Below are 12904 nucleotides of genomic sequence, written 5' to 3'. Positions count from 1 at the left end.
ATTAAAAGAACCCAAAACTCCTCAGAAGAACTCCAGAAGCACTGAAAGCACAATGTACAAGGTGGGAAACCACTAGCTTTATTTCAATGTAAATGACATCAGTGTGAATAGAACATTTGCAATAAGCACAGACATATGACTAAGCATATTTAAATAAACAAGGCTGGGAAAAAATTAGGTTCTGTGTTGAAGAGAATTCAGGTCACTGCCACAATCCCAGTCTTGCTGTACATCAAAGGTTTTCATCATCTTCCATGCAGTTTGTGAGCGTCTGTGGGTGGCTTCTCTGTGGTCGTTGACATGGGCAAGTTTGTTGATTTTTTGAGCCAAATTTAATATAAATTTCTAACAAACAGTCTCCAGATCAGAGAAGAAATTACAATTCCTTAGCTAGGCTCCTTCAAGTTATCCCATGAGATCACAACTCATGTGGGTAAGTGTAATACCTCTGTGTAGGGTTCTAAATCAGCAAAATCTTTGTGTGCCCATCCCAACAGGCTCATAGGCTAGGCAAGCCCCCCATCAGTCACACACAAGGCCTCCTTTGGGTGTTGTATGTGGTAAAATAACAGTAATTTATTCTTCGTGGAACACTTTGTCAAAATTAAGCATTACAGATTGTCTCAGAGTTCACACTGGATAGAACAAAAAAATATGTATAAGACAAGTTTTTAATTCATATTTCCTTTAATTCACACAAAATCCTCTTTTTGGAAACTTTATTTAAAATCCATTCAACCTCACAAACCCTATCTCTGGTTTCTGGAGAAGAAGTTTGCCCTGCAGACAGCTGCATCAGTCAACTGATGGGTTAATTTTTCTCTCCCAGTCAGCTGTTAATGACAGATCCTTCCTTTGAAAAAGAGCTCAGATTCTGGCAGCTGTGTGGCAAGGGTGGGTGCATTTCCCTGAAGGTCCAACACATACCATCAGTAATCCCTCTGTGGTTCTGGCAGAGTGCTGTGGATTTCTATGTGTCGTTCCTGACACGTGAGCTGCTTTAGAGACAGCTCATGCCCACACAAGTTGCACACAAACGTCTTGTTACATGTGTAAGACAGAGAAGAATCAAATTGCTCTCTCTGCAGGAGAGAAATATGGAACCACAGATCAAGGTCCTAGTGAGGAAACCTGAGAACAAAACAATGCCATAAATTTACCAAAAAACCAAGAAACAGAGAAGGATGCCACCAAAACGCAGCAAACAGGGAGATAAAGCAGGAACAGGCAGCTGATAAGGCCAAGCAAGAACCTGGGTTGAATTTTTGAACTAGCCATTGGCACAGTAAAGTTCACACCCATTGCCTCTAGATGCTCCTTAGTCACATAATCCCCTTCCCCACAGAGCATAACTGGTAAAATCAGTGGTATTTAAATAAAGGTGAGAAAATATTTAGCCAATTAATGTATTTTAATATTGTTTTCTGCAGGGGAGATGTTGATCTGTCACTGTTTGAAGGGTGTAAAAGTGGTGAGCTGGCAGAGTGGAGTGCAGAGAGGGTGTAGCTCTGTGGATTTGCCCCAGCACCCATCTCTGTGCAGGGAGTAAACAAATATTTCTTCTGCATCTTTGTATTATCTATCTATCTATCTATCTATCTATCTATCTATCTATCTATCTATCTATCTATCTATCTATCTTCTTGCACTCTAGGTACAACCCATATTTGGGACAACACTGACTGCAGTACAAAAGCAGTATCAGGGCTGCTTTCTCACACACCCCTCAGACATCACTGAGAACAGAATCCCATCTCAGCTCTCTGCTGCTAGTCCAGCACTTTCATTTAAAGGTCATGGCTGAGATATAGAACTCTTGAAATCCTCACTGAAGTAAAAAAGCTTTCCTCTCTGGTGTCTTCCAATAAAGACTTTTAGCCTGTCCTTTTTTGGCCTTATCTCTCCAATGTGAGAGTAACCCTTTCACTTAAACTCTTTGCACTGACACAGAAGAAATTAACATAAATAAATGTAGTATTTAAAAAAAATAACATTAAAAAAATTACACATATTTCCTCCAATTCTACAGCATGTATAGTATATTTGCTTTAATTACATCAAGGAATTTTAATTCCAAAAAGAATTTTTAAAGGTTGCATAGGATTTTCTACAGAAAATGATAAAATAAACAAAAGCCCATAGCAGAGTGATGCAGAGCTGTCTGATCACAGCTGCATAGAACATAAGCCCTCCCTTTCCAATCTCATTAATATTTCAGTCTTTCCAGAGCAAATACATATCCTTGTGAGACACAGTGATGTGCTAGAGACTCCTCTGAGGGCTAGAATAATAATCTCTCCATTCATAGTCTGGTCTGGTTTTTCAAGAGGAGAAAAGAGAAAGTGAAGTGTCATAAGACTGAATCACCATCATGTTTTCAGAAAGCTTCTACTAGACTTTGGGACTATGATGGAAAATTTCTCTGCTGCAGTGGGGGAGCTGGTGTGAATTTCCTATCTTTGCTACAGTCAATTTAGCAATATCCACAGATAGGCTGACTTGAAGTGTCTGCCCAGCAGCATTAAATTACCTTTAATAGAGAGCCTTATCCCAGTGGTTTACAAAAATATCTTCTTAGGACGCTTCCAAAGATACCAGAGGTTCTGGCCAAGCCAAGTTCTCCAAAATAGTCCTCAGTTAGCAACTTCCAAACTCCACACAAGAATCATTGCTTCACTTGAACACTGTTCCACATTTCCTTAATCAGAGTCATCACCTCCCCATTTGGGGTGCGATTATAAGGAAACATCTTTCTCTTTTTTAAAAAAATAAGATTTATGGAGCCCTCAAATAAACAGGACCTGACAGAGGAGAGAAATCCCAGGCGAGTGGGAGAAACACTGTTGCTGCTCCTTCATAAATATTGTCAACATACGGCTTTAGGTGGCATTTAGTAAGCTAACAGGAACATTTCTTGTACACCACACTGTCACTACCTTTGGGAAATTATCTGAAAGCTTTAGTTTGCTATGATCTAGGTGCCCTGGCACTGATAGATATGCAGCTAGTGCCAGTACCTCATGGTTCCTGGAGAAGGCGGCTGTGTTCTTGTCCTCTCCTGCCCACGTTACCTTCTGCAAAGGTTATCACCCCTGCAGTGAGCTGTGCTCAAATTTCAGCGGTGACAAGTCACAGCCCAGCTCCTTTATGTGAGCTCATCGGGGAGCTGTGTTTGGGGCTCTGGTTGCCCTGCTGTGAACTGTGATAGTCCTCGTTCAGAGGCACCCCTCCTTTCACTGCCTCTGCTACAAATAGTGGCAACCTTTATCCAATGGACAGGACATGCAGCAAAGGGAAATAAATAACTCCAACTGCCACAAGTAAGAGCCAAAGCCTCAGCTTGGATGAGTCAGCACAGCCTCAGCTGTACCAGCTACAGGGCTGGCTCTGTTTCTCCCCTTGCAAACTGCCTGCCAAAGCACAAAGGAAAGCCTCCCATCTGCTTGGCATTATTACAGCATGAGTGAAACAGCCAAAATCTGCCTGAAAACAGGCAGCATGTGCCTTCCCTCCCCACTCCACAGTGTTTAAGAAGCCTGGCATCACTGGGAACTTTTTCAAGACTCATCTGTGTGCAGGAGTGTGGTCTTTTCCATCCTGGCAGGACAACAGACGCTGTTACTGCTATAGTGTTCCAGCGCTGCTCAACAATGCTTGCAAATATCCATTTGGACTACAAGTAAATCCACTGAATTTTAACCAATCTTTAAATCCTTTCTTTCCCTGATTGGTCCTGCAGACAGGTTTTTGTTTACATTGACTTCCAGGAGTGGATCTTCCTTGTACAAATGCTTTCAAAGACATTTGTAGATAAAGGCGTGTGGTGGTTATTTGTGGATTCTTAGTACCAATGCTTCAGTCTGAAACAGACTGATTGAATGCTAGAAATACAGGGTTTGAAACACATGCAACACTGAAATTCATTTGCATATGCTGTTGCAAGAACAAAGCAAAAAAAAAAAATCTATCTTAGTAGAAATAATTAGGGCAGAAAGCGACAGATAGGCCAAAATTATTACATATCTTATTTGCAAGAAAGATTACAGTGATCTGCTTAATGCTAAGAAAGAGCATCTTGTTGAATACGTGGGAAAACAGAGGATTTTTTTTCTGGAATATTTCTGTCTTATGGAATGGGACACTTCCTCACTTGTATTTGAATATAGAGTAAGAAGAGCCTTGTGCAGCTTTATAAAGCTAAAATACACCTTTCTCTACAGACTCTTGTTAGTGTAAAAAGGCTGTGCAAGAGATTATGTGCTCTGGTGTCTCAGCTTCTTGTAAGAGATCACATACAGTACATATTGTTCCAATGCATTCTGAAAACTTCTGCTAACACAAACTTTTATGTTTTTCACAGTGAGGATATTCATTAATCTACTTTCAAGAACTTAATTTGCTTTTGTATTTAATTAATAATTTTGTGTGTATTTGTACATTGCAACTCCTGCAATATTTGGAAAAATATGAAACAGAAACAAAATAACAACATCCTGGGATATTTATTTATCAGGGTGCTAAATAAACCCCCATAATTTTAGTCTTTAAGCAAGAACATTGCTGCAGGATGGATGCAGCTGATTCTCCTCTAAGCTGGGTGGGAGAGGCTTGAAAAGCAAATGTAGCTGTGGTTTCATACACAATGACCAAGAACTTTTGGATGTTGTATGGACCAGGATCTGCTGAGGGCTGACAAAATTCATGTGCCCCCCCCACAGTGGAAGGCAGCAGCAACTCAGTGCCTGTAGCACTGCAGCATTTATCTAGATGCATAAGTAACTTGTGTTTGAAATGGGAAAAAAGGTTTTGGAAGGAAGCCTGAAGTCAAGTAGTAGTTTAATTCAAGGTCAAATGTTTCTTCTTCGTACTTGAAACCAGAGTCAGCCTTACAGACATAGTTAGCAAGAAAATATTTTTTATATCACCAGATCTGCCACATCAAGAGGATTGCTAGGATGTGGGATTCAATGTAGCTGTTTCTAGACAGCAGAGCATATGCTGAGCTACTGCCTGCCTGGTATGTCTGCTCCTTAAAATGTCTGTCTGGGTGTCTGCCCACCTTTACTTTCTCCTCCCTTGCACACTGGATCTTTCTTCCAGAAAGAAGGAGGCACTGCTGGATGCCACAGACAGTCTAGGCCTGGTCATTGGCACCTCTACAATTACCAGCAAAGTATTCTCAGGAAAAGAAATGCCTCAAAAGTGGTCAAAGAACAGCGCTGTGTCAGCTGAACATCATGTTAGTGGTAGGAGGAAGGAAAAAGAACACAAAGAAGCACGAAGCATGGACAGGTGAAACGTTCACAGGATTACAACCACTCTTTCATAGGACTGGAGTCAGTAAATATTTATAAACATCAGTAACAATAATGTCTCAGCTGATAAAATTGCAGAGTACTGACTACTAGAAGGAGATAAAACGTTAGGAATGACCAGCGTAATGAAGCCTTTTTCTTTCTTTTTCTTTTTCTTTTTCTTTTTCTTTTTCTTTTTCTTTTTCTTTTTCTTTTTCTTTTTCTTTTTCTTTTTCTTTTTCTTTTTCTTTTTCTTTTTCTTTTTCTTTTTCTTTTTCTTTTTCTTTTTCTTTTTCTTTTTTCTTTTTCTTTTTTCTTTTTCTTTTTCTTTTTTACTTTCCTGAGGAACTGGTCACCTTGTGGAGGAAAAACAGGTCTGGTTATAAATAAAATCATTATATAAAAAGAAGAAATATATAAACTGAGACAGCATATCACTGTGGCCAAAGGTGGTGGTGCCCAGTTCTAAAAGACCTCTGGTATTCTGGCTACAGCAAGCTTCTCAGGACACACATTACGTCACAGCCTTTAACGTTATTTAAGCATTATACACACATCATACACAGTAAAAATTCTTTCCTAAAACTGCAGTCGCACAAGACAGTAACTGTGCTTGCTTTCACAGACCAAGCTGTTCTAGAAAAGGTTTCACTGGCATTTTTTTCTAGGCATTATCTGAAAGCAGTTAACCACCATGGGAGAAAAGTGCAGCACATGGAAAATCTGTAAGTGCTAGAAAAGATCAGCTTTTGATATACACATTTTAAATGGCAAAACTTAGAACAGAAAGTTTTGTGCACAGCATCTTTCCAGTTTTGAAGAAACCTGATTTTAAACATAAGATAAACATAGTTAATGACTCAGTGATAAACACATGCAGTCCATTATTTTCCTTTTGGGATCGGGCTAAACACCTGAGGGGGATAACACCTATTCAAACTTGTGTATCACTTTACCCATGTTGCTGCAATACATCACACATTTCTCTGAGACACAGAAGCCCTGGAGCTGACCTTCAGCTGCCATAAATTGCCCCAGTATAATCAGAGGTACACACAGATTAGCGGTGGTGAGATACTAGTAACTCAAGAAACTATTGAAGGCATCCAGGCTGAAATGTGACACACACAATGTACACGTGCATGAATTCAAGATACATATTTTAGCTAGAAACATTAACACTGAAGTGGCAGCACCTATTTATTGCTGTTTCTTGACAGGGCATTCACTGCACAATGTTCTGTGTAAATTATATGCAAGAAATAGAAAAGCCTCTGAAACAAGCAAGTTCAAAGGAGAAATGTGATCAACAGAAAACCATCTGAGGCACAGAGGCCTGTAGTCTTGCTAAGCAGACTCAAATATCCTACTACTGAGGGTATTATATATAGTTCTGCTGGCTTAACAAAAACTCACACTTTTTGGTCTTTCAAAATGTGGTGGGTAAAAATGACAATTAAGCAATAAACACATCCAAGAGAATCTTCTCTCTCTTTTAAGTTAACACCTAGAGGCTTCTTCTGCCCTTCTCTTTCACCTGAGATTGTCTGGATGGATCTGTCAAGTCCCGTGATATCCTCTGATATGTGAGTGCTCCACAACACAATCCTGATATGCAGGTATCCTATATTAGTGGAGCAATTGGTTTTCCATTGTGAAATATCTCATGGAATGTAGCAAGCACACAGCTGTGCCAAGACCATGTGCATGATTTTCCTATACCACCCATACTAGTTTCACTGATTACTCATTTCCTTAGCTACAAAAACACATGGCAAGTTTCTTCTGGCTCAAACATCTGTACACAAACTATTTGGGCAAAGATGTTTCCATTCACTCACACCTCAGTTGCTGTCACTGACATTTTAAACCTAGTTTAACTAAACAAAACTTGATTACAGAAAACACCAGGCTAACAAATTAAATTATATCCCTCCATAATGTATTCTGTACTGTAGTTTGCTGCACAGTCTAAATGGATACACCAGCACTGCCCTTTTCACCTGTGCTTTTCTTCTTGAAAATTTGGTAGCCAGCTGAAATTGCCCTCCTCCTGCAGGCACATATTCCCCTTCTTTGAATACCTTTTAAAGACAGATTTCTGTGGGCATAAAGAGCATGCTGATACACTATTCAGCTGTTGGCATTGTTAAAGGAAGGTGATAGGTTTCATTTAAACAGTAAAACAGTGCTAGAAATGGATCTGTTCTTTTTTTTTCTGTAGACCCTCCCCAATACCATTATACTTAATGCACTGTGGAATGTTTAAAATGCAAACTCCTCTTCAATTTGTAAACAAAATATTTTTAATTAATCTACATAAGGTGTGTGAGGATACATAAAAAGAGTCAAAGTTATCCTAAAAGCTTGAATTACTCGCTAACCTCTTTGCTAAAGAGGTTGCCACCTTTCTGAGATACCTCCTGCAGAGATCTGGATATGAGAATCTGTGAAAATTCAGTATTTTGCACCAATGGAATCTGCGCAACAGTTTGAAATGTGAACCCCACTGCAGGGGTGGTTTTCCTCCTCTGTGTACACTCTTCAAAGTAGGGTGTGCAGATACAACAGACACTAGCACTGCAACACTTCTCCACAGCAAATACCTTAAATGTGTACTCGTAATAACGTAACAAAAAAAGTTAAATCTTTTAGAGGCACCAACATGGCTGACATCCAAATGAATCAGCAAGTTGAAAACTTGTTATCTTACCGGCCATAAAGCCAGACCTAAACAATATTTGCAGCTGAATATTTCAATAAATGGGTTTTAGACTACACTTTTTGGTATCAGTGAAATATGATCTGTAATATACTTTCCATAAGATAAAGAGGGAATACACGAGATCATCGGTACACATTAATTCAATTATTGCTATTTTTAAGCCTGATGTCAGTATTTTGCCCTGCTATGTAGGACATAATAGACAGACTAATAATATTATTAAATAAATTAAGAATATTAGAAAACTTCAGTGAAAAACATACTTTCATCTAGTTTTGAAGGAACTTGACCCACTTCCCACAGCAGTTAGAGGTAGTTACAATAACCTTCAGTTTCTGTTTTTCTGCACTTTTATTTCTAAACATAAATGATCAGGGACTGTCAAAGGGATGGTGAGTACACAAGTTAAAAAGCTGCATTTTTAAGACTTAGAATTTTGCACAAGAAAAAGCCCCACAAACTCAGCTGAAAATCCTGTTTTGTGTAAGAAGCAATTAGCTCACAGTGGTGTCGTTTTCTTAAAAAAAGGCTATAATTTCAGCACTGCAGCTTTGCAGTGGATCCTGCCTGGCTGAGTACAGCAGCTACTCCGCAGACTATGTGAAACATTCTTCAGCAAAATATTAATATTCAAAAGATGTACCAAAAACCCCCCTAAAACCCACCAACAAAAAAAACAATGAAAAAATCCACAGGATATTCTCATATCTTTGCAAAATTAGAGCAAAAAAATCTGCTTCTCTCTTCTACTCTATTGATTGTTGACAGTTATTCGTCTGTTTAACTGCAATTAACACAACTTGAATCAGTCATTCTGAGTACCAATGACAATTTATGATCTTCAGACAAATACCCCAATCCTTTACCTTAAATTATAGAGGATGATATGGATGCCAATGGTGTACCTTATTTAGAAAATAATCTGACCATGCAATGGGAGAGGTATAGTCCTGCTTAATTTCTGAACTTCTCTCTAGGTGATTTGCCCTTGGAGCTTTATTTGTTTCCATGTCCTAAAACTGCCCTTAATTTAGCTGCTTTTTATTTTGAGGGGAAAATACATGACTAAAGCAAAAAGGTCCCATTTTTCCTTTCCCATGACAAAAATGAAGTCAGTTTTAGAATGTCAGATAGACTGATTAAAAAATGTAAGGGTGTTTTTTTGGGTTTGGTTTGGTTTAGTTTGGTTTGTTTGTTTGTTTGTTTTGGTTTTGTTTCATTTAGATGTTTTGTTTTGTTTTTTGTCATCCCCTGAGAGTTTCTACTCAAAAGCAGACAAATAGGTATATTCTCACATAGACACCCCAAACCATTTTATGTTGGCCATTTGTTTTGTCCTCTTACAGGGAAGTTCATTTTTCAGATATTCCATATTTTCACGTTCCAGAGAAAGAATATGGGATATTATTATTCTCTCATATTTCTTTCAGGTTCCTTCTATGGAGAGTAGATTTGAAGCTCACCAGAACTATCTTCCTTTTCCTGACCCATGGGGAGTTGCCTGTGGAGGCTTCTTTTATTTTTAAACATTAACTCTGTCAGCTGCATTGTGGTTGTCAGGGTCAACCTTGTGGAGCGTGGGACCGTGGTTTTGTGCATGTAGCAGGACAAACTGTGCTTGCAGTGATGATGCAGAACTGCCACCCAGGTCACCACAGTGCAGAGATGGTCATTCTGTGGACACTTGTGTGCACTCTGTGGGTGGTCTGGCTTGTGACCATTCACCATCTGGCTTCTCATGCTCTACATGGTGCCTTAAGATTTTAGCTTTTATATTTTTCAAATCCTGTACTGCATTAGTGTATAACTCTGAACTCCATATAGAGTGTTAGTTACTGTGTTCACATTTTGGTCAGACAAAGCAATCCTTCCAGGTCTGAGAACCAGAACCAAGGATACTCTACAGCCTCAGGCCCCAAAAAGTACAAATAAGAGTGAATCAGAGAGGAGCAAACCAAGGGAATGTGACTTCATTACCTGAAGCTGTAATTGAAGAATTAACCCTGATACACAAACAGACTAAACTTATATCTGATTGAAAAATTCATGACCACCATCCGTCTTGGGTGCAGCCTCTCTGAGGCTTTTGAACTGCCCAAGGTGTACCTGTTGAAGTCCTTTAATAAATACCCACTTTATTCTCTTAACTCTGTCTACTTCTCTTCCAGGTAGCCACTCCAAGGCATCACACACAAATTTAAACAAGGAGGGAAGCACCTCCTCCTACTGTCACATAGAAACCTCAATCCATGCCTCCTTTCAGAACCTTCCTTTGCAGGTACTCAGAAGATATAGGCCTGGCATGCTCTCTGAGTGAGTGCAACCATTATTTCAACTACCTGCACATCTCTTTGCAGAGCATTTACAGAACACACCTCAGTAAAATCACAAGGCTGTCTGCTCTGTGTAATTCCATTAATCATGCATCATGGTATGCCTCTGCCTCTGAGGAAAATGGTTCAGGAGGCATTTTTCAGCTCCTCGTTCTCCTTCCTCAGGGTCTATTTCTCTAGATGAACTTCAAAAAGGGTGTCCCAGGGCCCCTTTGCTACAGGAAGCAGTTTCTGGAAGGATTAATTCACAAGGCTTAGAAGCTCCTCCTTGTCTGGAAAATTCGTGACAAGACTTGACAAAAGATGGTGAACTAAATTCCCAGAAGATTTCTGGCATAGAGGTTTCATAATATTGGACAGAAGTTTTATATTTTACCTTTAAGTACTCTCAGATCACACAAGGTGTTACAGACTCAGTAACACATTTCTGCAGTGCTGCTGCTCTGTGATCCAGGCAAGCTGGTGTTCTTGCTGGTGTTCTTCCTTTTTGTCAGGAAGAAACTTGTCATCACACACTTCCCTTTAAACAACCCTCATTGTGAAAAAAATTGTTACCCATTCAGCTCTAAGAAACCCAGCAAGTCTGCAAAAAGAGAAGGAATGATAAATCTCTTAGAGGAAAAACTGTCATATAACAGTGAGAATCTAGAAATCTATAAATGAAGAAACTCCCAAGGAAGAGGAGGTTCACTCTTATCACTTTATATGCATTTTATATAAGTAAATATTGGATTAAAAAAACCCAACAAAACAAAACAAAACAACAACAAAAAAAACCCCCAACCAACAAGAAAAGAAAAGAAAAGAAAAGAAAAGAAAAGAAAAGAAAAGAAAAGAAAAGAAAAGAAAAGAAAAGAAAAGAAAAAGAAAAGAAAAGAAAACCCCAAGAAACCAACCCACCAACCCACAAGACGACAATAACAACAAAAACACCTCACAACAGAAATGATCCCAGAAGCCATTTTATGAACATGTAAATTCTGGACGATGCTGCCACACCATGAGCTGGACTTCAGAAGAGGGAGTGCTTCTGCTGGGATCTGGTCCCAGAAAGGTTAAAGCAGGAGCCAGGAAATAAGAAGGAAAAACCCTGAGGTGCCTCTGACCAAGCTGGTCAGAGAGGGGAGTCAGGAAAACAGTCTTGTGAGTTCCAGCCATTAGCCAGGGAGGGCTTAGGATTTCAGAGTTATGTTCATATAGTTCCCTTAACGTTGTTTTGGGCATCTGAAGTTTTTGAGTGCCACTTTTGGGTTTCACAGATGCTATAGGGTCAATTATAGTAGGTTTTTCAAGGGGTGCATCATATCCTGGCTTCCGTTGCCAGAGATGGCAAACTCCAAGACTCTAATTTGATTTGAAAATATTATGTTATACAGATGTCTTTGAATAAAAATAAAGTAAAATTCTTCATTAATTTTTTTTCTGAGCCAATATCATTAAAATATTTCCCATAGCCTTGACTTGCTTTGCTAAAAAGCTGTCTTACACTTTTTGAAAATAGAGACTTGAAAATAATTATGTGTAATATTTAGATGTGCTTCAGTTCCAAACTCTACATGGATTTCAAACAGTGAAAAGGCAGCCTTGGTTGGGGGGGGGGGTGGGGTAAGGAGGGGGGGAGGAGGAGGAGGAACAATAAAACCACCCCAACTAATTTTGATTAAAAGCCTTTACTGCAATTCACTGCAACACAAGAGACGCTCCATCCAGCTTGTTAGTGTTCTTCTATTTTTGTTTGCCCACAGAATCTGTTACTTACATTGGGTGTTGGAGGTGGGGGTCCCAAATTGCTGCTCCCCACAAGCAGAACATTCAGAAGTGTGCCACACACTCTGTACCAGATGTCTCTCTTGCCACCCCCTCACTCAGAGGGGAAAGGACCATGCCAACCCGATTTTTCCTGAAAAAGTTCCTCTCACTGATACTTTTCCTGTTTTGGGAATGGTTCCTTTGGTAGGTGTGTGAAGGTGCATGAAGTATCTCCCTTAACATAAACCACTCAAAATGTAATTTAGACATTATCTGGGGGTAGTAAGTAAGCAGTAGCACTCCTAACTACTTCTCATTTGTAGAACTCTCTGGAGCACACCTGGCTCCCCTGTGGTAACCTCAGAAGACAATCTTGACATGGCACAACCTGTTTCCCTGCCTTGTCTATCCAGCACACTTCTACACTGGAATTTCATCCCTGTGATCCAGATATCAGGCATCATTGCTTGAGCTCTCCCACATATGTTCTGTTTGCCAGTGTGGTGTTTTGGTTTTTTGTTGTTGTTGTTGTTTTAATGGAAACAATAAAAAAATTAAGCATTTCTAAAAGATGGCTCAGCCTGGACATGAAATATATACTTCTGCCAGGGCAAAGTGAGAAGGATAAAATATTGGGGAGGTTGAAAATGTTCAGAAATCTTGTTCAGAAATCTGAAGGAATAGTCATTGCATAAATATGGAATATGGTTTACTTTGGAGGCTGGAGGGCCTCCCTTCTCTCCTGTCCTAACATAAATTATTATCTCACTTTTGCATCCATTGCTATAACTTTGCCTCAGCCT

This window comes from Hirundo rustica, chromosome Z (genome assembly GCF_015227805.2).
Source record: "Hirundo rustica isolate bHirRus1 chromosome Z, bHirRus1.pri.v3, whole genome shotgun sequence".
NCBI classification, from domain to species: domain Eukaryota; kingdom Metazoa; phylum Chordata; class Aves; order Passeriformes; family Hirundinidae; genus Hirundo; species Hirundo rustica.
Note: the sequence above shows the minus strand (reverse complement) of the source record.